Source organism: Nicotiana tabacum, chromosome 23 (genome assembly GCF_000715075.1).
Source record: "Nicotiana tabacum cultivar K326 chromosome 23, ASM71507v2, whole genome shotgun sequence".
Taxonomy (NCBI): Eukaryota; Viridiplantae; Streptophyta; class Magnoliopsida; order Solanales; family Solanaceae; genus Nicotiana; species Nicotiana tabacum.
This window is the reverse complement of record NC_134102.1, coordinates 82,191,383-82,217,032: the sequence shown is the minus strand read 5'-3', so window position 1 is coordinate 82,217,032 and position 25,650 is coordinate 82,191,383. Positions and strand designations below refer to the sequence as shown.

At 38.6% G+C, this 25,650-nt stretch overlaps 1 long non-coding RNA gene across 1 annotated transcript; it reads left to right on the top strand.

Annotated features, from left to right (window-relative positions):
- Window positions 1-17,083: 17,083 nt before the first annotated feature.
- LOC142177007 (uncharacterized) lies at window positions 17,084-24,943 on the top strand. The gene is made up of 2 exons (XR_012705794.1): window positions 17,084-17,630; window positions 24,227-24,943. It is a non-coding gene; the product is annotated as an uncharacterized LOC142177007 (long non-coding RNA).
- Window positions 24,944-25,650: the final 707 nt, after the last annotated feature.

The window sequence follows — 25,650 nt, the reverse complement described above, 5'->3', positions numbered from 1 at the left end:
AACACCTGCTCCCTAAACACCATATCTCTATTGATTATAAATTGCTTAGACTGCAAGTCATACAATTTAAAATCCTTTTTTGTGGGTGAATATTCCATAAAGACTCTTGGCAATGCCCTAGCAGAAAACTTGTCTTCCTTACATTTCCAGCATAGCATAAACAACCAAAGACCCTCGGGCGATCTAATGATGGTGTAGTGTTAAAGAACATTTCATAGGGAGACTTTCCTTTTAAGGTTGTAGAAGGCAATCTATTAATTATGTGCACATCTGTAAGAACACACTTACCCCAGAATCTAAGAGCTACTGCAACTTAAAACCTCAAAGCTCTAGCTGTTTCAAGGATATACCTATGTCTTCTTTCCACTATGCCATTATGCTGTGGAGTACATACACATATGGTATGATGAAAAATTCCAGTGTCTCAACTAACTAATTCATATTTGAATTAACAAATTCAGAGCCATTATATGTTTTCAACATTTTAATAGAATAATCAAACTGAGTATCAGGGAACTCGAGTTGTAGATGGACCATGACATTGAACTGTATTAGGGAAGTTGCGAGAGAGGTGCTAGGGGTCTCGAATGATTTCTCTGGTGGCCGCAAATGGGACTGGTAGTGGAATGTAGAGGTCCAAGGTAAAGTGGAAGCCAAGAAAGCAGCATATAAAAAGCTTGCAAAGAGCATAAACGAGGTAGAGAAGAGGGCCAACAAAGAGTTGTATAAGAAGGCTAAGAAGGAGGCAAAGTTAGCGGTCACTGCGACTAAGACTGCAGTGTTTGGACATTTACATGAAGAGTTAGGGGAGAGATAAGAAGTTGTACCGGCTGGCCAAAGTGAGAGAAAGGAAAGCCCGTGATCTGGATCAAGTGAAGCGCATAAAAGACGAGGAGGGTAGACTGCTAATGGATGAGGCTCAGATTAGGCGGAGGTGGCAGTCATACTTTCATAAACTCTTGAATGATGGGGAGATAGGGATATTATGTTGGGTGATCTGGATCATGCTGGGAGTCATTAGGACTTTGGGTACTGTAGGTTCATAAGTATGGGGGAGGTCGAAGGGGCGATGCATAGGATGAGCAGGGGTAGAGCTATGGGCCAGACGAGATCCCTATTGAATTTTGGAAGAGCGCGGGTAAGACAGGCTTGGAATGGCTCTCTAGGTTGTTCAACATCATTTTTAGGACGAAGAGGAGGCCTGAAGAATGGAGATGGAGTATGATGATTCCATTGTACAAGAACAAGGGTGATACCCAAAGTTGCAATAACTATAGTGGTATCAAGATGCTAAGTCATACGATGAAAGTTTGGAAGAGGACGATGGATACTACAACAAAAAGGGCTTTTAGCGGCAATAAAAATTGCCGCAAAAACTGTTACCGGCAATTAACTAATGGACGGTGTAGCCGGCATGGCTAAAGGTTTTAGCGGCTATTACAACTAGTGCTGGTGAAGGCCCCATTATTGCCGCTACAAGTATATGAGTTTTACTGACTATTATTTAGCAGTAATTAAATTGCCACTAAAGCACCTACCAAATTTCCTGTGTCATATAATTTGTGGCTTATATTATTGCCGGTAAAGACCCGATTAATTGTCTGTAAAAATAACCTTGTTAGCAGCAATTATAATGGTCACTATAAGCTATTTATTAATTCGCTTTTATCTGTGTATTTGATGACTTTCTATTCTGGCCAATAAAAGATCCATTTTATTGCTAAACATTTTAATGACTTTTTTATTGCCAATAAAAATTATTAATAATTTTTTTTTCATAATTTCTAATATTCGTTCATCATGCCTATTCATATTGAAAAATAATATATACTAATAAGATTCATTTTTAAAAGGATCAATACACTTCATTAAATCCACAACAAGCGTAATTTTGGAAGTGTCAATAGTATAAAGACAAAAAAAAGTAAACTATTTGAATCTAATAACCGATCAATTGGCATCTAATAACTGATGTCATCAAATAGCTACAACGCTTATCAAGTAGCTACAATACTATAAGATAAATGACACATTAAAGTTTCTCCAACTCTTGATTATTGAAGCCTTCACACGTGAAAGCTCTGAACATCGTAGTATAATCCTGCAATTATAAAACAAACTAAATTTCAATAGTATGGCCAGGGAATATAAATATATAATATAGTCTTATTACCAAGTTATAACATTATCATCCGAGCAAGTGCTCAAACAAAACCTAATCCATGATAGATAACACCCTCTTTATAAATAAGCATTAAGATGAACAAGATTTTCTACACCCAATCACCAAAATATTTATGCAACTACCTGGACAGCTGTTATGGCAAATAATAAACATTGGAAGTAACATGCTAACTATTTGATGTATTATTAACTATTATTAGTCATCTTTCTCTACCAGTTTTGCCATGATAATATATATACAGCCACTATTGGGATATTTAGCGACTTCTCGTTACTTATGGTAAAAAGAGTTGACTGAGAGTCGATCAAAATATGCTAAAGATAAAAGAGGAGCTTCTACTAACCTTGTAAGTTGTCACTACCTTGTAGTAATTCAAGGTCTTAACAAAGAAGTTTGTCCTACTGTTTATTATGACCCTATATCTAGTAAAACTCTTTATCTTAGATAGTCAGAAATTCAAGAAAAAAATATAAAAAGAAGAGATTCCTTGGAATCAATACTAGTAGCAAAGTCAGTCATCCATTAAGCTTACGAAAAATTAGTATATGACTTAAACAATTCGAGTCAAGTGCCTATTGCACTATAAGTTCTTCTGGAACCCTTTACCTCATTGAAAAACTTTTTTATGATAATAAAGTATTTTGTGTTTAAAGAAAATTACAGAGCAGATAGAACGTGATTTGCAGTAAACTCATCAAGATTTGGAATTCTTCTCAGGAGACTCACCACTATTAGGAAGATTAGTCTAACAATTTACTTGTATCTCTGAACTCCTGATATTTAGTATATCTTGAACAGTTACTTGAATTATAGTTCAGACTTGGTAATGAATTCTCAAACTACGAATTGACACTAACAAGCCTACAGTTGCCTAATGTCTAAGTAAACCTCTTTAGTAGAGTTTGTAGAGGCTCCTGTAAAAGAAGGTTAGTTAATGAGATGTAATGAGGTTTTTGTTAATGAGATGTAATTATGCCTACCATATCTACTGTGATTTTGATACAAGAACATATAGGTGAACCTTCAAAAATTCTTTCCTACATATTCTCTCTTTCCTCTTGTCTCAATTACTTCATTAAATTACACTTATATAGCTACAATCTTAAAGTGTACTCATGAAGGTACGAACACCTGAAGCTAAAACCTTGAGGAACCAAGACTAAGGGGACAAAGCATCTTGAAGTTAAATCTTAGAAGTCCTCAAAATGTGATTATATAGTACATTATATTTAATTGTAACAAAGATTGAGGAGACAAAGTGTCACGACCCAAAATCTCACATGTCGTGATGGCGCCTATCTCAATACCAGGCAAGCCGACAATCTCAATAAACCACCATATCTTTTAAGTTTGAACAACATAATATATAACTTCAGTGAAAGAAATCTCATAAATACAGATATAAACACTCCTAAAACCCGGTGTCATTGAGTACATGAGCATATAAAATGAATACAAAGTCTAACTGACAAAACATTGTCTGAAAGTATAGAACAACAAAATAATTGAAAGAAAGAGAGTCAAGGTCCGCGAACTCCAGGTAGCTACCTTGATAGTCTCCAACTGATAGCATTCTGAGATCTAACGGTCGCCGTGTCCGAAAGCACATGGATCTGCACACGAGGTGCAGAGTGTAGTATGAGTACAACCAACTCAATAAGTAACAAGACTAACCTCTGAGCTGAAATTAGTGACGAGCTCCGCAGGTACAATCCAGTATAAATAATGGTACAGAAATGTAGGCATGCTTTCAAGTTCAACAGTTAAACTCACTACAAGTGAAATAGATCAATACTGCATGATATGAGGAATATGTCATTTCAGTGGAAAGACTTCCTGTACTACTGGTCACTAATCATTCGGTCACTCAGTATTGTTTATGGCCAATCCAACCCAGGGATATTCCATCCTCGTATATATATACACATTGACTGACAGTTAGTCACTCAGTACCGTATAAGGCCAATCCATCCCTGGGATAATTTATTCCCCAAATGTAAATGATACGGACAAAATCCATGTCCAGGAAAAATTTATCACAATATAAATAAGGCAAATCCATGCCCTGGGATGTCCATCCCGAATATATAATCATCTACGCTCACTGGGGGTGTGTACAGACTCCGAAGGGGCTCCTTCAGCCCAAGCGTGATATAAAGCCGATATGGCCTACTGCAGGCGGGCAGTCCTGATCCGTATAATAATAAATCCTACAAGACCTGCTATAGGCGGGCAGCCCAGATCAATATAATAGTAAATGTTATAAGGCTTGTTGCAGGCGGGCAACCCCGATCCATTTAATAATAATATATATAAAGCCAACATGGCCTGCTATGACGCGCAACTCGATCCCATAAATATTCTCACAATGGATAAATATAACTGAGTGTGAAATGTACATTTTTAAAATAATTAATTTAACAGCAACACGACCCCATGGGTCCCAAAATATCGGCACGTAGTCTAAACATGATCTTTAATAAGAGCCTCAACTTAATTTCACTAACACGTGAGAAATGTTGAGATAATTACATGATTCTTTAATTTTTACAACTTCACAGAATTTATTCAAGTCACAATTTTAATGGTGCACGTCCACACGCTCATCAACTATCGTGTGCGTCACCTCAAAACAATATATATAACACCAATTCGGGGATTCATACCCTTAGAACCAAGTTTAGAAGTGTTACTTACCTCAAACCGTATAATTTCTTACTCTGGTATGCCCTTGCCTAGTGAATTGGACTCCGAAAGCCTCATATTTAGCCACAATTAATTCGATTCAGTCAAACAAAAATATAGGAATTTATTCCATATGAAAATACAAAATTTCTAACAAAATTCGAAATTTCACCCAAAAATCGCCCGTGGAGCCCACGTCTCAGAACTCGACAAAAGTTACAAAATCCAGAAGCTCATTCAACCACGAGTCTAACCACACTAATTTTACCAAATTCCGACATCAACACGACCCTCAAATTTTCAAATTAAACCAAGAGGGTTTTTCTAAAATTTCCAACTTAATTCACCCATTAAATGTTAAAAACAACCATGGATTCGGGTAATTTGACCAATATTGTGTTAAGAACACTTACCCCGTTATTTTTCTTTAAAATCTATCAAAAATCGCCTCTTCCCGAGCTCAAATCCGTCAAAAATGAAAAATGGGAACTTAAACATTTTGTCCAGGCATTCCTTCTTCGCGGACGCGACAGGTCCCTCACGTTCGCGAAGGACAAATTGTGATGTCCAAGTTTCCTCCTTCGCGAATGCGGCAATACCCTCGCGTTCACGAAGCACAAAGTGCTATTGACCCAAATCCTTCTACGCGAATGCAGGAGCCCACTCGCGAACGCGATGACCAAACTCTCCAGGCCGGCTTTTCCCTACGCGAGCGCGATGACCCAATCGCAAACGCGTAGCTTTGTCCCTCAAACCTTCGCGAACGCATGCAATTAGTAGCGAAAGCGAAGCACAAAAATCTAGCCTGCCCCAGTTCCCCTTCGCGAAAGCAAGAGCCATCTTGCGTACGCGAAGAAGTAAACCAGATACAGGTATCAGAAAATTCCAGCCAAGTTCCAAGTTCAAAATTCATTCCGTTAACCATCCAAAACTCACCCGAGGTCCCCGGGACCTCAACCAAACATACCATCAGGTCAAAAAACATCATACGAATTTAGTCGAACCCTCAAATAACCTCAAACAACTCTAAAACCATAAATTATACCCCAATTCAAGCCTAATGAAACTAAGAACTTTCAACTTCTACATTAAACGTCAAAACCTATCAAATCAAGTACGATTGACCTCAAATTTTACACACAAGTTATAAATGACATAAAAGACCTGTTCAAATTTCCAGAATTGGATTTCGACCCCGATAACAAAAAGTCAACTCTTTGGTCATACTTCCCAAAAATTCAACTTTCGCCATTTCAAGCCTAATTCTACTACGGACCTCCAAATCACAATCCGGACACACTCCTAAGTCCTAAATCACTATACGAAGCTATTGGAATCATCAGAATTCAAATCCGAGGTCATTTACATATAAGTTAACATCCAGTCAACTTTTCCATCTTAAGTTTTTAATTATGAGACTAAGTTTCTCAATTCACTCTAAAATCCTTCCGGACCCGAACCAACTAACTCGTTAAGTCATAAGACAATCGTAACACATAAACTGAATAGTAAATGGGGGAACGGGGTTATAATACTCAAAACGACCGGCCGTGTCGTTACATTCTCCCCCTCTTAAACAAACGTTCGTCCTCGAACGGGTTTAGAATTATACCTGGAGTCTCAAATAGGTGTGGATATTTCCTCTGAATCTCCCTCTCAATCTCCTAAGTAGCCTCTCCGACTGGCTGGCCTCTCCACTGTACCTTCACCGACGCTATGTTCTTTGACCTCAGCTTTCGAACCTGCCGGTCTTAAATAGCCACCGGCTCCACATCATAAGTCAAATTACCTTCCAGCTGCACTGTACTAAAATCCAAAATATGAGACGGATCCCCGACATACTTTCGGAGCATGGATACATGGAACACGGGATGAACACCTGATAGACTAGGTGGCAAAGCAAGTTCATAAGCCACCTCTCCAATCTTCTTAAGTATCTTAAAAGGCCCAATATACCGAGGGCTCAACTTGCCCTTCTTCCCGAACCTCAACACACCCTTCATCGGTGAAATTTTGAGCAGAACCTTCTCCCCAACCATGTAAACAACATCACAAACCTTCCTGTCGGCATAACTCTTATGTCTAGACTGCACCGTGCGAAGCCGTTCCTGAATCGCTTTGACCTTCTCCAAAGCATCCTGAACCAAGTCAGTACACAATAGCCTAGCCTCACCCGGCTCAAATCAACCCATCGGAGACCGACACAGTCTCCCATATAAAGTCTTATTCGAATCCATCTGAATGCTCGATTGGTAGCTGTTATTGTAAGCAAACTCCGCGAGTGGTAGAAATTTGTCCCAAGAACCCCCAAAGTCTATAACACAAACGCGTAGCATATCTTCCAATATCTGAATAGTGCGCTCGGACTGTCCCTCCGTCTGAGGGTGAAATGTTGTACTCAACTGAACATGTGTGCCCAATTCTCGCTGCGCTGCTCTCCAAAACTGTGATGTAAACTGCGTGCCCCGATCTGAAATGATAGACACTAGCACACCGTGTAGGCGAACAATCTCGCACATATAAATCTCAACCAACCGCTCCGAAGAATAATTAGTAACAACTGGAATAAAATGCGCAGACTTGGTTAACAGATCTACAATCACCCAAACAGTATCAAACTTCCTCAAAGTCTGTGGAAGTTCAACTACAAAATCCATGGTAATACACTCCCACTTCCACTCTAGAATTTCAAGCCTCTGAAGCAATCCTCTCGGTCTCTGATGCTCGTACTTTACCTGTTGATAATTTAAACACCAAGATACAAACCCAACTATATCTTTCTTCATTTGCCTTCACCAATAGTGCTGTCTCAAATCCTGATACATCTTCGCGGCACCTGGATGAATGTGGTACCGCGAACTGTGAGCTTCCCGGAGAATCAACTCATGCAAACCATCTATATTTGACACACATAGCCTGCCCTGCATCCGTAATACACCGTCATCCCCAATAGCGACTTCCTTGGCATCACCGTGCTGAACCATGTCTTTAAGGACAAGCAGATAAGGGTCATTATACTGACGTTCTCTGATACGATCATAAAGAGAAGGCTGAGAAACCACACGGGCCAAAACTCGGTTCGGATCCGAAACATCTAATCTCACGAACTGATTGGCCAAGGCCTGAACATCCAAGGATAAAGGCCTCTCTACTATCGGTAAGTATGCCAAGCTACCCAAACTCTCCGCCTTACGACTCAAGGCATCGATCACCACATTGGCCTTCCTGGGATGATAGAGAATGGTGATATCATAATCCTTAAGCAACTCCAACCACCTCCGTTGCCTCAAATTAAGATCCTTCTGTTTAAACCGATACTGTAGACTTCGGTGATCGGTATAAACCTCACAACGGACACCGTACAAATAATGCCGCCAAATCTTTAAGGCATGAACAATAGCTGCTAACTCAAGGTCGTGGACCGGATAATTATTCTCATGTACCTTTAATTGTCTGGATGCATAGGCAATCACCCCACCGTCTTGCATCAATATTGCGCCGAGACCAACACGCGACGCATCACAATACACAATATAAGACCGTGAACCTGTAGGCAACACCAATACTGGGGCTGTAGTCAAAATTGTCTTGAGTTTCTGAAAGCTCTCTTCACACTCATCCGACCACCTGAACGGAGTACCTTTCTAGGTCAATTTCCTCAAAGGCGATGCAATAGATGAGAAACCCTCCACAAAGCGACGATAATAATGGATCAAACCAAGAAAACTCCGAATCTCAGAAGCTGAAGATGGCCTGGGCCAACTCTAAACTGCCTCTATCTTCTTTGGATCCACCTTAATTTCTTCACTAGACACTATGTGTCCCAAGAATGCCATCGAACTAAGCCAAAACTCACACTTAGAGAATTTGGCATAAATTCTCTCCTCTCTCAGCCTCTGTAATACAATACCCATGTGTTGTGCATGCTCCTCCTGGCTACGTGAGTACACCAGGATATCATCAATAAATACTACGACAAATAAATCAAGATATGGCTGGAATGCACTATTCATCAAGTACATAAATGTTGCTGGGGCATTGGTCAGCGCAAAAGACATCACGAGAAATTTATAGTGTCCATAACAAGTCTTGAATGTCTTTTCTAGAATATCTGAATCCCGAATTTTTAACTGGTGATACCCAGATCTCAAATCAATTTTGGAGAATATCCTCGCTCCCTGAAGCTGGTCAAATAAATCATCAATAGGCGGCAAAGGATATTTATTCTTGATTGTAACTTTATTCAGTTGCCTGTAATCAATACACATCCGCATAGTACCATCTTTCTTTTTCACAAACAAAATCGGTGCACCCCAAAGTGACACACTAGGCCTAATAAACCCCTCATCAAGGAGTTCCTGAAGTTGCTCTTTCAATTCTTTCAACTCAACTGGTGCCATACGATACGGAGGAATAGAAATGGGCTGAGTGCCCGACACCAAGTCAATACCAAAATCAATATCCCTATCGGGTGGCATACCCGGCAAGTTGTAGGAAATACATTCGGAAAGTCTCGCACTATCGGTACTAAATCAATAGAAGGAGTATCTGCGTCAATATCTCTCACAAAGGCAAAATATGACAAACATCCCTTCCCAACCATACTTTGGGCCTTCAAATAAGAAATTACCCTGCTCGAAACATAATCTGGAGAACCTCTCCATTCGACCTTCAGCAACCCCGACATTGCTAATGTCACAGTTTTTGCGTGACAGTCCAGAATAGCATGACATGGAGACAACCAATCAATACCCAGAATTACATCGAAATCAATCATATTAAGCAATAAGAGATCAACTCTAGTCTCCAGTCCCCCAATAGTTACCACACACAACTTATATACACGATCCACAATAATAGTATCGTCCACCGGCATGGATACACGAATAGGTGAAGCTAAGGACTCACAGGGCATATCCAGATAATGAGTAAAGTACGATGATACATACAAATAAATGGAACCAGAGTCAAATAATATAGAAGCCTCCCTGTGACACACTGAGACAATACATGTGATCACTGTATCTAAAGCAACGACATATGGCCTGGTAGGAAAAGCATATAATCGGGCCTGACCGCCACCTGATCGGCCTCCCCTCTTGGGCGACCCCTAACTGAATGAGCCCCAACCCGAGCTGGCTGGGCGGGTGGTGAAGAAACTGGAGCATAAGTAGTAGCCTGACTCCTCTGCTGAAATGGACCTCGTGTAGGGCGGGGACAATATTTCCTCACATGACCTAGCTCTCCACACTCATAGCACTCTCTCTCGAAGAATCATGGCGAGTTTTGAGGTGGACCTTGAGAACCAGAATAACTACCAGAAGAACCTGGTACAGATGATCCCTGAACTGAAGGAGCACGTGGCATACTCTAGGCTAGAAGTGCACTGAGAGATGACTGACCCTGATGAGAAAAGTATGAACCATGGCTGGATGATGCACCACGGTGAACTGGACGACACGTCTGAGCGTGTCTGTAAGGACGACCCTTGCTATGGTAGGATTGCCCTCCAGAAGGTACCCTACCAGAACTGCCTGAACCTCGAAGCCTCTTGTCCTCCCTCTCCCCATGCTCCTGGCTACGGACCACCTCTATCTGCCGAGCAATGTCAACCACCTCATCAAAAGTGGCACCAGATACCCTCTCCCTAGTCATAAGTAACCGCAGCTGATATGTGAGGCCATCAATGAACCTCCTAATGCTCTCCCTATCAGTGGGAACCAACCAAACTGTGTGACGGGCCAACTCAGAAAATCTCATCTCGTACTGCGTCACAGATATGCCATCTTGACGTAATGGCTCAAACTGCCTACGCAGCTCCTCTCTGCGAGACTACGGCACAAACGTCTCCAAAAAGAGAATGGAGAACTCCTTCCATGTAAATGGTATTGCACCAACCAATCTGCGCCTCTCGTAAGCCTCCCACCATTTGAAGGCAGCCCCAGAAAACTGAAAAGTAGTGAACGAGACCCCATTGGTCTCCAGAATACCCGATGTCTGAAGCATCTGCTGGCACTTATCTAGAAAACATTGAGCATCCTCTGACTCAGCATAGCTAAATGATGGAGGTCGAAGCCTCACAAATCTCTCAAGTCTCCTCTGCTCATTATCTGCCATAACGGGGACTACCGGGGATTGAGCAGCTGCAGCCGGCTGGGCTAGTAGTGCCCCCGGTATCTGAAGTCCCTGCACTACCTGATCTGGAGTACAAGCAACAGGGGTATGAGTACCTCCCCCGACCTGAGAAGTGGCAGGTGCGGCCTGAGCCGAAACCACCTGAGCAAGGTCAGTGAAAACTGCAAATATCTGGGCCAGAGCCTCTTGAAGGCCTGGAATCACAATGGACACAGCTGGTGCCTCAGCTGGTCCTGTCGGCTCAGCTATATCTAGAATCTTCTCCTGAGCTGAAGCAACTGGTGGTTCTACAGGTGCTGCTCCTACTACTGTACGAGCTACACATCGACCTCTACCTCGGCCCCGGCCTTCCGCGGCCCTAACTTGTGGCTGACCGTCCAATCTGGTAGTACGTGTCCTCACCATCTGTGAGAGAATAGAATAAGAAATTTAGTTTCCAGAATCAAAATATTCGCACGACAGAATACAAGAAAGTGAAATTTTCCTAAGGGTTCTGCAGCCTCTCGAAGATAAGTACAGATGTCTCTGTACCGATCCGCAAGACTCTACTAAACCTGCTCATGACTCGTGAGACCTATGTAACCTAGGCTCTGATACCAACTTGTCACGACCCAAAATCTCACCCGTCGTGAGGGCGCCTATCTCAATACTAGGTAAGCCAAAAATCTCAATAAACCATAATTTCTCTTTGAGTTTGAACAACATAATATTTAAATTCAGCGGAAGAAATCTCACAAATACAGATATAAACAATCCTAAAACCCGATGTCACTGAGTACATGAGCATCTAATATGAATATAAAGTCTGACTGACAAAACACTGTCTGAAAGTATAGAACAGTACAATAACTGAAAGAAAGAGAGTCAAGGTCAGCGAACTCCAGGCAGCTACCTTGATAGTCTCCAACTGATAGCACTCTGAGTTCTAATGGTCGCCGTGTCCGAAAGCACCTGGATCTGCATACGAGGTGCAGAGTGTAGTATGAGTACAACCAACTCAATAAGTAACAAGACTAACCTCTGGACTGAATGTAGTGATGAGCTCCGCAGGTACAGTCCAATATAAATAATGGTACATAAATGTAGGCATGCTTTCAAGTTCAACAGTTAAACTCAGTACAAATGAAATAGATCAACACTGCATGATATGAGGAATATGACATCTCAGTGGAAAGGCCTCATGTAATACTTGTCCTTAATCATTCGGTCACTCGGTATTGTTTATAGCCAATCCAGCCCAGGGATATTCCATCCCGTATATATATACACATCGACTGACAGTTAGTCACTCAGTACCGTATACGGCCAATCCATCCCTGGGGTAATTTATTCCCCAAATGTAAATGATACGGACAAGATCCATATCGAGGGAAAATTTATCACAATATAAATATGGCAAGTCCATGCCATGGGAATTCCATCCCGAATATATAATCATCTACGCTCACTGGGGGTGTGTACCGACTCGGAAGGGGATCCTTCAGCCCAAGCGTGATATAAAGTCGATATGGCCTACTGCAGGCGGGCAGTCCCGATCCGTATAATAATAAAGCCTATAAGACCTGCTTCAGGCGGGCAGTCCCGATCCATATAATAGTAAAGCTTATAAGGCCTGTTGGAGGCGGGCAACCCCGATCCATTTAATAATAATATATATAAAGCCAATATGGCCTGCTGCGGCGCGCAGCTCGATCCCATAAATATCCTCACAATGGATAAATATGACTGAGTGTGAAATGTACATTTTTAAAACAATTAATTTAACAGCAACACGACCCCATGGGTCCCAAAATATCGGCACGTACCCTAAACATGATCTTTAATAAGAGCCTTGGCTCAATTCCTCTAGCACGTGAAAAATGTTCAGATAATAACATGATTCTTTAATTTTTACAACTTCACATAATTTATTCAAGTCACAATTTTAATGGTGCACTTCCACACGCTCGTCAACTATTGTGTGTGTCACCTCCAAATAATTTATATAACACAAATTTGGGGATTCATACCCTCAGAACTAAGTTTAAAAGTGTTACTTATCTCAAATCGTATAATTTCTTACTCCGCTATGCCTTTGCCTCGTGGATTCATCTCCGAAAGTCTCGTATCTAGTTACAATTAATTCGATTCAGTCAAACAAAAATATAGGAATTTATTCCATGTGAAGAAAAAAAAATTTCTAACAAAATTCAAAATTTCACCAAAAAATCGCTTGTGGGACCCACGTCTCGGAACCCGACAAAAGTTATAAAATTCAAAAGCTCATTCAACCACAAGTCTAACCATACTAATTTTACCAAATTCCGACATCAACTCGACCCTCAAATCTTCAAATTAAACCAAGAAAGTTTTTCTAAAATTTCCAACTTAATTCACCCATTAAATGTTAAAAACAACCATGGATTCGGGTAATTTGACCAATATTGAGTTAAGGACACTTATCCCGTTATTTTCCTTGAAAATTTCTCAAATATCGCTTCTTCCCGAGCTCAAATCCATCAAAAATGGAAAATGGGACAAAGTCCCATTTTCAGAACTTAAACATTTTGTCTAGGCATTCCTTCTTCGCGAACGCGACAGGTCCCTCGCATTTGCGAAACACAAATTGTGCTGTCCAAGTTTCCTCCTTCGCGAACGCGGCAGCACCCTCGCGTTCGCGAAGCACAAAGTGCTACTTCCCCAAATCCTTCTACGAGAACGCGAGATCCCACTCGCAAACGCGATGACCAAACTCCCCAGGCCGGCTTTCCCCTACGCGAACGCGATGACCCAATCACGAACGCGTAGCTTTGGCCCTCAAACCTTCGTGAACGCGTGCCATTAGTCGCGAACGAGATTTTGCGAATCACAAAAATCTCGCCTAGTCCAGTTCCCCTTCGCGAACGCGAGAGCTCTCTCGCGAGCGCGAAGAAGGAAACCAGACACAGGTATCAAAAAATTCTAGCCAAGTTCCAAGTTCAAAATTCATTCCGTTAACCATCTGAAACTCACGCGAGGCCCCCGGGACCTCAACCAAACATACCATCAAGTCCCAAAACATCATACGAACATAGTCGAACCCTTAAATCACCTCAAACAATGCTAAAACCACGAATCATACCCCAATTCAAGCCTAATAAAACTAAGAACTTTCAACTTCTACATTAAACGTCAAAACCTAACAAATCAAGTCCAATTGACCTCAAATTTTGCACACAAGACATAAATGACATAACGGACCTGTTTAAATTTCCAGAATCAGATTTTAATCCCGATATCAAAAAGTCAACTCCCCAGTCAAACTTTCCAAAAATTCAACTTTGTCATTTCAAACTTAATTCCACTACAGACCTCCAAATCACAATCTGGACACGCTCCTAAGTCATAAATCACCATACGGAGCTATTGGAATCATCAGAATTGAAATCCGAGGTCATTTACACATAAGTCAACATCCGGTCAACTTTTCCATCTTAAATTTTCAATTATAAGACTAAGTGTCTCAATTCACTCCGAAATTCTTTCGGACCCGAACCAACTAACCCGGTAAGGCATAAGACAACTGTAACGCATAAACTAAGCAGTAAATGGGGGAACGGGGTTATGATACTCAAAAATGACCGGCCGGGTCGTTACACAAAGCATCTTGAACTTAATTCCTATAATTCCTCAAAATGTGATTATATAGTACATTAAATTAATATAACAATATCTGTAGATATCAACAGGTATGAAATAATATAAAAGGGTAGATGTGATATAAGTAGTTTCTGCTAGATTATTTCAATACTACAAATAGAATAACAACATGATCACCGTAAGACAACCACAAAAAAATCTTTTGTATTCAGCGAAAGATGCAATATGTGCCATACCTCCAAATGTTGCACTTGTATTAGAAAGCATCATAAGTGGAGGAAGCCGCAGGATAAAATCTCACAATAAAAAAAGAATAAAATATATGAGACGAAACTAAAAATTGTCTATCTGCTCAACATTAGAGAGAGCGAGAAGGGACAAATCCAGTATACAATAAAAAATGAGAAACAACTGAAAAGAATTAATAGATCTATCCCCATAAAAATAAAACTAATCTTGGCCCCTTCACACATTTATGAACGAAAGGGATACCTGAAGAGCTTGTACATGAAAAAAGTTTATCACAAATTCGTAGAACAAAAGAGAGGAAAAATAAAAGATAAAGACAGAAACGCACATAATGAATTGATCAATTTATCACGCTTGTATTTAATCCATCAATTGCACCAAGCAATCCACCAATTCCTGAGCCATCCTATTCAATTGCACATAGAAAAGACATCAGATTTATGGCAACAACAGCAGGAAAAAAGTCATCTTATTTAAGATAAAGTGTAATCCATTTGAAGTGCCCTTCAAATAATAGCATAACTAGTATATACTAATTAGACAAAAAAATGAATTTCATGATAGTATTATCGGCTATGCACCTCCTATATCATGCAAGCACTATATAAGAATAATAGGATAATTCTCATCCACTTAACGTTCAACTTTTCCAAAGGCGGATAGATCAATTCTAGCTGACTTTGTGACAATGTCATACCCCTAATACACCATCTGTAATCTTCTTGGAGGTCATCCTCACCACCATTCTCAAGTCTCAAATTCAAAACACATTTAAAGTGTGATGTAGTATTTGATGAAACCTAAAAGTTTTCATGCATCAAAGCAAAATAACTTTAAGTAATAAACCACCAAAATTGCTGTAAGAAAATAACTACTCATTTCATGCCAAAAGCAGTAGCAATATGTGCTCCCGCAATTAAGATACTAACTCATTCCACGGAAGGGAGGATGAGGAGGTGTGTGTCTATTTTCGAGAACCAGTTCGGTTTCGTGCCAGGGCGTTCGACTACGGAAGCCATTCATTTGGTGAGGAGATTGGTATAGCTGTATAGGACAATGAAGAAGGACTTGCATATGATGTTCATTGACTTAGAGAAAGCATATGACAAAATCCCGAGAGAGGTTCTGTTGAGGTATTTAAAGGCTAAAGGTGTGCATGTTGCATATATTAGAGTGATTAAGGACATGTATGATGGAGTTAAGACACGGTCAGGATATCGGGAGGAGACTCAAAACACTTCCTGGTTGTGATGGAGTTGCATCAGAGATCAGCTCTTACTCCGTTTTGGTTTTCCTTGGCGATGGATGCATTAACACGACACATTCAAGGGGAGGTGCCGTGGTGTACGTTATTTGCAGATGATATAGTTCTGATTGATGAGACTCGAGGAGGTGTTGACGACAGATTGGAGGTTTAGAGGCAGACTCTTGAGTCTAAAGGTTTCAAGCTGAGCAGGACCAAGATGGGGTACTTGGAGTGTAAGTTTAGCGAAGTTACCCAAGAATCGGACATGGGTGTAAGGCTTGATACACAGGTCATCTTCAGGAGAGAAAGTTTCAAGTGCCTTGGATCTATAATATATGCAAGATAACTGGGAGATTGATGAGGATGTCACGCACCATATCGGAACAGGATGGATGAAGTGGAGGCTCGCTTCCGGTGTCTTATGTGATAAGAACATATTGTTGAGACTTAAAGGTAAGTTGTACAAGGTAATAGTTAGACCAACTATGCTGTATGGAGCGTAGACATAGAATTATTTACCCTTCCCTAGATTTTATACCGTTTGTTGCTTAGATGCTTAGTACTATTGATATTTTAACTTTCAGTTTATTTTTGTTTTATTTTATCTAAAAGAATGAAAACTACAAAAATATTTTTCTTTATTTTAAATAATTGATATTTATCTAGTTACTTTTAGTTTATCTTACTTTTCATAAAATTGAAAAGTACAAAAAATTGTATTGACAGAAAATAATATTATTTTACTTAGTTTAGTGTGATTCTTAAGTTGTAATCTTAATAAATATTGAAGTATTTTGAATATTGTCTATTTACTTTAATCACTAGCATTATTAGTCCAATGCATTTTGGTTTATCCTTAGCGGAAAAGAAAAGTAGACAAAAAGAAAGGGATATCATGTTATTTTCATATAAAAGAAAGTACACACATGCACATTTGTAAAATTTCACTCTTAATATTTGGTCATTTCTCACGTCATCTCTCACACACATAAACAACAAAATCATCAATTAAATTCCCATATAATTCCACTCACATTTTTAGCCAATAAAAAAGCACACACATAAACAACAAAATCATCAATTGAAATCTCATAGTATTCCACTCACATTAATGGAGTCCACACGATTTTGATGTTCACTTCTTCTTCTCCAAGAAAATTCCAAAGGCTAGGGGATATATAAAAAATACCCCAAAAGCAGAAAAAGAGGAGGTCACGGACGGAGAGGAAAAAAGGCTAGGATTTTGAGAGTTGTTTCTCTGTTTCTTTGATTTTTGAGAATTTATACAAAAAAAAAAATCTCTGTTTTGAAGGTTAATTTGTGGTTGAGTTCAAACAATAAATATTTTTCTGTTTCCTCCCTTCGATTTCGAATTTTTGGTTTTCAAATGGAGTTTAGCTGAGGTTCAAGGTTCGATTTCGGTCGCCGATTCGAGTCCCTCGCAGTTCGCGGTTTCTATCGAAGTTCATATTCCAGTGGATATTTTCTATTAAAATTTAGTCGATCAATCAAGTAAGTTTCTTTTGAGGTCCATTTCTTTACTTCATTTTTTACACTTATATTTCTGCGTATGTGATGATGATGTTAAACATGATATTGAGTCTTTCTGTTCTGTTTGAATCTTCGAACCATATTCCTAGAGTTTCATTAATCTTAGTTTGGGAGATTTAATATTCAAGGTCTTGAACTAGTTTCTTTGATAATTTATCTTTCCATGTCCTTTATTCTTATCAACTTATTTTAGGTTCTGTCCAGGTTGAATCGATATGGCTTAGCACATAATGAATTATTTACTACTCCTAATAGCTTGAGTTAATATTTGAATATAATCTTTGATCATCTTTAGGTGAGGCTGTTCTAGTATATTTCTAGTGATATTCCTTTAGGCCTTAAGTTTATTAATTAGGAATTCACTAATACTCTTTTATCAATAGCTACAATGATCTTTCCATTTGATACACATGAGACGTAAATTCTAAATTTAGATTTGGCTAGATCTTTACTTTATTTTTGTCTTTTAAGTTAGTTTGAGAAGTTGTCTTTGGCTTATTTTAAGACTTTCTTTCTCCTCCTATTTTTTATGGGCTGTGTCGTTATGGGGCATGGAAGAAGAGTTTTGAGACTTGGTTTAGCTATATCTTTTATCATCTAAAGTCAGTTGATTTCAATGATTATTTTCATAGCAGTATGCTTTAGGAACTTCAAATAATGATAGGCCAATATAATGTTTACATCATTTAGCTTTGCCAATTGAGACTAATTGTTCGTGCTTAATTGTACTTTTTTATTATCCATCATTTGATATTTATGTGCTTGTGGAATTACCTGATTGAGCACGTGTCGTATAGAATTAGAATGTTGCTAAAAGAATAAAATAAATTGTTTGAAGGGGTCGTAGGGCGATACTGGAAATGCGAACAAAGTGGACTCTAATTATCTTACTACTCTTATTTTTATTTTGTTATATTATTCACTAGTAGCATGTTTAGGCCGATCACACTTGGGTAGGAAAACGTTAGCTCTTTCCTTTTATTCATTGTGAGAGGTCGTTCTTTAGTTTATTATTTATCCGGGAAATGCCCCGTAGTACTTGTACTTGAAGGTCGTGATGAGCATCGTGAAGGAAGCAGTGTAGGATAGATTAGAATTTTTAGTATATTTTCTTTTAGTACTTTCTTTTCTTTTCCCTTATTTTTCTTTTATTTGGTGGGACAACCTCGAGCCTCTTTTGTGTTTATTTTCACTTTTAAGTGTTTCTACCTCAACCTGAGTATTCTCTAAAGTCAACCGGATCAAGAATGCAACTGTACTAGTTACATGACTTGAGAAATGCCTAACACCTTCTCCCCGAGTCAAATGGACACCCTTACTCAAAATCTCGGGTGCAGTCAGTTTTAGAGTCAAATGTGTTTTGGAAGAATTTTTTTTTTTTTTAAAAACGGTGACCTAGCACACCAAACCAAATGTCAGGTGGCAACTCTGAAAAAATCTTTTAAAAATACAACTTTGTCACTTTCAAATTGAAAACCCTTCTGAGCTTTAAAACCACTTTTATCTTTTTAAAGGATTAAGGTAAAAAAGAAAAAGAGGTGTGACATGAAGTAGAGTGTTGGCCCGTCAAGAACTCTCATGTCCAGAAGATGAAAGTAACTGAGATGCAGATGTTAAGGAAAATACATACCAGGTTAGATAAAATTAGGAATGAAGTCATTCGGTATAAGGTGGGAGTGACCCTTGTGGAGGATAAGATGCGAGAGGTGAGGATGAGATAGTTAGAGCATGTTAAGAGAAGAAGAATAGAACCCCAGTTAGAAGGTATGAGATGTTAGCCTTAGTGGGTATCGGGAAGGGTATAGGTATGACTAAGAAGTCTTGGGGAGAGGTAATCAGGCGGGACACGGCGCAGCTGGAGCAGACTGAGGATATGACCCTAGATAGGAGGGTGTGAAGGTCGAAGACTAGGATATAAGGCTAGTAATTAGTCGAACGTTTCTCTTTTTCTTTCTCAGTTCGCTAGCATTAGTATTAGTATGATATCGTTTTATTCATAGATTGACATTACTACCTAGAGTATAATTGCTTTCTTGGCTTCGGTCTTATTTTTATCTTGTTGTTATTCCTACTTGATGCCATTACTTTTTTTCATATGTTCTCCAGTCGAGTATCTATTGGAAATAGCCTCTCTACCCTTCCAAGGTAAGGGTAAGTCTGCGTACATCTTACCTTCCCCAAACCCCACTTTCATTTGTGGGAAATTACTGAGTTTGTTGTTGTTAATCAAACTGAGTATTGATCATGGAGAATAATCTTTTCATTAACATACAAGTCTCATCTTTAGCATTCATCAAGAAAATCCAAATGATTCTTGAAAAGTCATCCACAACTGTAATAAAAAACCTTTTGCTATCATAAGTTGATCCTCTGAAGAGTCCCCATACATCAACATGAAAAAGATTAAATGGAGCCTTTGATCTACTATTACTGACCGGAAATAGCAACCTAGTCTGCCTAGCTAATGGACAAACAAGACACATTACACAAGCACTGTTTCTATTTTTATTTTGGAGGTGCTTGATTTTGTCAATCCTCTTAAGTGTCTCCATAGGCAACTGTCCAATTCTCTGGTGCCATGTCCTCAGCTTTATTAAATCTTGACTAACTGACATAAAAGTGGACAATTGGTGTAAAAAGCTTCCTCCTGCGTATGCAATCTTTGAGTATATGCAGTCTATTTATTTCACTACCAATCTTCAACACATTCCCAATGTAGAGATCCTGAAACAAACATATATCAGGAAAGAAAGCTACCAAACATTGCAACTCTTTTGTCAATTTTGAAACTGATAGTATGTTATACAAAGTTCGGTACATGAAGTACATCGTTAATCTCCTGGTCTTTGAATATAGATCCACTATGTGTAATTGCAGCCACGTCTCCATTTGGTAAATGAATTGAATTTGCCTTTAGAAATAAGGTTAAATTATGTAATGATTCTAACTTTGAAATAATATGATTAGAGGCTCCTCTATCTACGATCCAAACATCTTGATCCAAGTTAGACAATAAGAACATTATAATACCATAATCCATTCATGTTGCATTAGCTGCTACTTCAGTCTCCTTGCCTTTAAGCAGTTGTAGAATTTACTGATATTGTTCTGGAGCAAATGTGGGAGCAATAGGAGTAGAAAAAGTTGTAGCCATTGGACCATCTTTAGCCACAAGGTTAACAATTGTCTGTGGATTGTACTTCTTCCAGAATTTGTTCTCCTTTGGATATCCTACTACCTTGTAACAAGTTTCTTTAGTGTGACCTTTTAATTTGCAGACATCATATTGTAGATTGTAATTTTTCTTTGGCCTCTGCTGACTCCCAGATCTAGTTTTCATCAGTGCATCCATTGCACCCCATCAACAGTGGTAAAGGTGTTAGACATAGTCCTTTTATTCTCATGTTCTATTAACATTGTAACGATCCGACCAGTCATTTTGAGCGTTATTATTCTGTTCGGTGATTTGAGGTCTCAAATAGCTTCATATGATGTATTACGACTTGTGTGCATGGTTGGTTTTGACGTTCGAGAAATTCGAGATTTATTTGGAAGAGAAATTTTCATATTTGGAAGCTTTAAGTTAAAAAATTGAACAAGTTTGACTTTTGTATAAACACTCTCGGATTCATATTTGGATGATTCCAATAGGTTCATATGGTGATTTTAGATTTGGGCATATGTTCGAATTTTGATTTGAGGTTCCTAGGTTGAATTGGCTCTTTTTCGCGAAGGTTGGCAATTTGAAGATTTAGAAATTTTCTAAGTTTGACCAAGAGTTAACTTTTGTGGCTATCGAGTTCGGAATTTAGTTTTGAAACTTGGAATAGGTCCATTTTATCATTTAGAACTTGTGTGAAAAGTTTGGTGTTATTTCGAGTTGCTTTAGTAGGAATCAGATGCTTGGTTGTGGTTTAGGAAGTTCTAGAGTTTCACTATGCTTTTTGATGCGTTTTGGTATCCGATTCATAGTTTTATAAGTTATTTTGATGATTCGAGCACGCGAGCGAGTTCGTATAAGGTTTATGTACTTATTGGTATGATTGGATGGGGTCTCGAGGGCTCGGGAGAGTTTCGGATTTATTTTTGCTAAGATTGTGTCTGTTGGTTCTGGTTTCCTTGCATTTGCGATGAGGAGGTCGGAAATACAACCATCACATTTGCAAAGGAATGGTCACGATTGCGACATTGGTCTGCGGGGAAGGGACCTCGCATTAGCAAGGATTGGGTCGCATTTTTGTCTGTTAGGATGTTTGCTTTTGTGAGTTTGTGCGTAGCTTTTGCGACTGGTCTCTTGGGGAGGGGCATCGCATTTGCAAAGAAGTTTTTGCAAATGCGATATTTGCTGGGCATGTCCGGGGTCGCATTTGCGAGCCTTTGTTAGCTTTTGCGGAGGTCGCATTTGTGAACCCTTGGTCGCAAATGCGATATCTATAGCCTGATAAATAGCTGCGATTTCGGGACTTAGGCTTATTTTATCACATTTTAAGCCCTAGACTAGGTGGGACGCGATTTTTGGAGGGAATTTTCACACATAACTATTGGATATGTGATTTTGACTCAATTTTAATATTTTTCACGACCTAAAATCATACCTTAAAGATCGTGATGGCACCTAGTTCCTAAGACTAGGTAAGCCTGTCACATAACGAGATCAACAGAGAATACCAACTTAAATATTAAATAAAAGCTGAAGAGTGCCATAACATAACCAAAAGCGGAATACAATAGTCACATAAATTTTGGAACCCGGTAATACTGAGTCATATGCTCTATAGAGAGTACACTAGAATCTCAAAATACAACACTGTTTGAAAATACAATAAATAGTAGAAAAGAAACAATAGAAGGTGACTCCGAGATCTACAAGTGGAACAAGAGATATCTCTTGAAGTCTCCACAACCCAGCTCAGAACTCTAGCGACCAGCATGATCCGAGGTACCTGGATCTGCACAAAAATGTGCATAAGTATAGTATGAGTACTCCAAAATCGGTACCCAGTAAGTATCAAGACTAACCTTGGTGGAGTGGTGACTAGGTTCTAGTCAAGACATTCACTAGACAAATAACCTGTGCAAAATTCAATATAAAACTATATCTCCACTATAGTTTTATTCTCTCAACGGGAAAAGGTTACTATATCTCCACTATAAAGAGTGATCATGAAAGATAATTTGACAGTAATACATTTGACATATTCTGGAATGAGTAAGGAATCATCCATAATCTCTCATCTCCAAGATCTCCTCAGTAAAATGGGGTTGTTTAAAGGAAGAATATAACTTTTTAAGATATGGCTAGAACAGTGATTGCAGAAAACTCTCTACCACATCAATTATGGAAAGAATCAGTAAGTACAATATGCTATATTGTTAACAGATGTATGATCAGCCCCATTTTCAATAAAACTCCTTACGAACTTTGGAAAGTTAAGAAATCCAACATAAATTACTTTCATCCATTTGGATGTAAGTGCTTCATCTACAATAAAGATAGAGACAATCTTGATAAGTTTGATCCTTTAAGTGATGAAGGTATATTCTTGGGATATTCCTCCTCTAGTTGAACTTATAGAATTTTCAATAAACATACCTTGTGTATAGACAAATTAGTTCATGAAGTGCTTATTGATACTAACTACCGTCCTGAGAATATTGTAAGGGCAAAAGATGAAGAAATTGCAGGTGTTCCAAAAACAATTTAGAATTTTGAAATCAATGTTGGATAGGCGGTAAATGACTCAACTCATCTACTAAAAAAGCTGTTAAAGAAGCTCTATCTACTCTTGAATCAAATCAAGATAGTCTGGAAAATCTTGTGGAAAACGTACCAAACGAATGTAAAGGAAAACTCGATTATCCTCACAAATTCATCATAGGGAATCCTCAAGATGGAATAACTACCAAAAAATACCAAGAACTGAATTCACATGTCGCACTCATCTCTCAACTTGATCCAAATAAAGTGGACGATGCTTTCAAGGACAATCACTGGGTTAAAGCAATGAAGGAAGATCTTGAGTAATTCGAGAAGAATAAGGTATAGAGTTTGCTTTACAATCCTCCAAGTATATCGATCGTAGGAGCCAAGTAGATTTTCATAAATAAGCTAAATAAATTTGGGCAAGTGGTAACAAATAAAGTAAGGTTAGTAACTCAAGGATACTCATAACAAGAAGGCATTGATTATGATGAAACATTCACTCCCACAACCAGGTTAGAATCTATTTGTATACTTCTTGCAGTTGCTCACAAAAGTTTCAGACTATTTCAAATGGATGTTAAGAGTGTATTCCTAAATGGCTACATCTCAGGAAGTATATGTAAAATAACCTTGGGCTTTGTGAAATTGTGAACTACCTAATCATATCTACAAATTGTCAAACCTCTTATATGGTCTGAAGCAAGCCCATAGATCTTGGTATGACATGTTAATTTTTTACCTTATAGATCATAGTTTTCAATGAGGTAACATTGATACAACTCTGTTTATTAAGTGTTCAAGCTCCGTAAATCATATTATTCAAATTTATGTGGATGATAATTATTTTTTGTAGAACTAAATATGCCCTCTGTGAAGAATTTTCCAACATTATGAAAGGAGAATTCAGAATGAGCATTATGGGAGAATTAACCTTCTTCCTTGGACTCCAATCAAGCAATCCTCCAAAAAAAAATTTATCAGCCAAACCAAGTGCACAAAGGAACTTATAAAAAGGTTGGGAATGAACAATGCGAAATATATAGGAATATCTATGAGTCCATTCACATCACTTGAAGAGGATAAGGATAGAAAAAAAGTTGATGAAGCGATATACAGAGGAATGATTGGCTCACTTCTTTATCTCACTGCTAGTCGACCAGATATTATGTTAAGTGCATATAAATGTGCAAGATTTCAGTCAGCTCCTAAGGAATCACATCTCTCTGTGGTAAAATATATCATTAGATATCTTATGGGAACAAGTAATTTTGGGTTTTGGTATCCCTTATCTAACAATTTTGATCTCAAAGGATTTTCATATGCAAACTTTGCAGGAGACAAAAGTGATAGACAAAGCAGAAGTGGTACAAGTCAGATGTCAAGCAATGCTCTAGTTTCTTGGCGTAGAAAAAAGCAAAATTGTTTTGCTTTATCAATAACTGAAGTTGAATATCTTGTTGTTGGTAGTTTTCACACTCATGTCTTATAGATTATGCATTAGCTTCTTGATTGTAATATTTGTCTTCCATCTACACCCATTTTATGTGATAATACCAATGTTATTTGTTTATCAAGGAATTCAGTACATCACTCTAGGGCTAAACATATAGAAATTAAGCATCACTTTATTCGTGATCATGTTTCAAAAGGTCATATTTTACTTGATGATATTTTTACAAAACCCTTGCTTGAAGAGAGATTCTATTTACTACGAAATCAAATTGGTATAGGAAATGACCCTTTTTAGTCTTTCATGGTTATTTCTATAATATTTTATTACCTTATTTTTTTAATTGAATTTTTAATTAAGTACTACTCAATGCATCTTATATGATTTGATTTTCATTATTGCATGCAGAAGACCATAGTGACTTCAAAACAGTCACTTTAGATCTCTTTCCACACCGTCTTGTTTATCAAAGCACCCCTTCATTGCCTCAACAGATCTCTTAAAACCCCTCTTCTTTTTCATTCCAAAAATCACCTTCTGAAAAAAAAACAACGGCTAAACCAAAAACCTCTCCATCTGCAACTCGCAAAACCAACGACCACAAAAGACCCCAGTTGCTAAGAAAATCGTCTTTCTCGAATCGTCTTTAGATTCTAGCCCACTCAAAATTGATGATGAATCAAGTGATTCCTATGAAAACCAAGTTACGAAGAAGGCTGAAAAAAGACACATGGATCCTAGTACCAAAAGCTTTGCATGCAAGAAAGGGAAGATTGAAAAAGTCGAGTTTGGGCTCAAAGACAAGTTGAACTTCTATAGACCTGCAG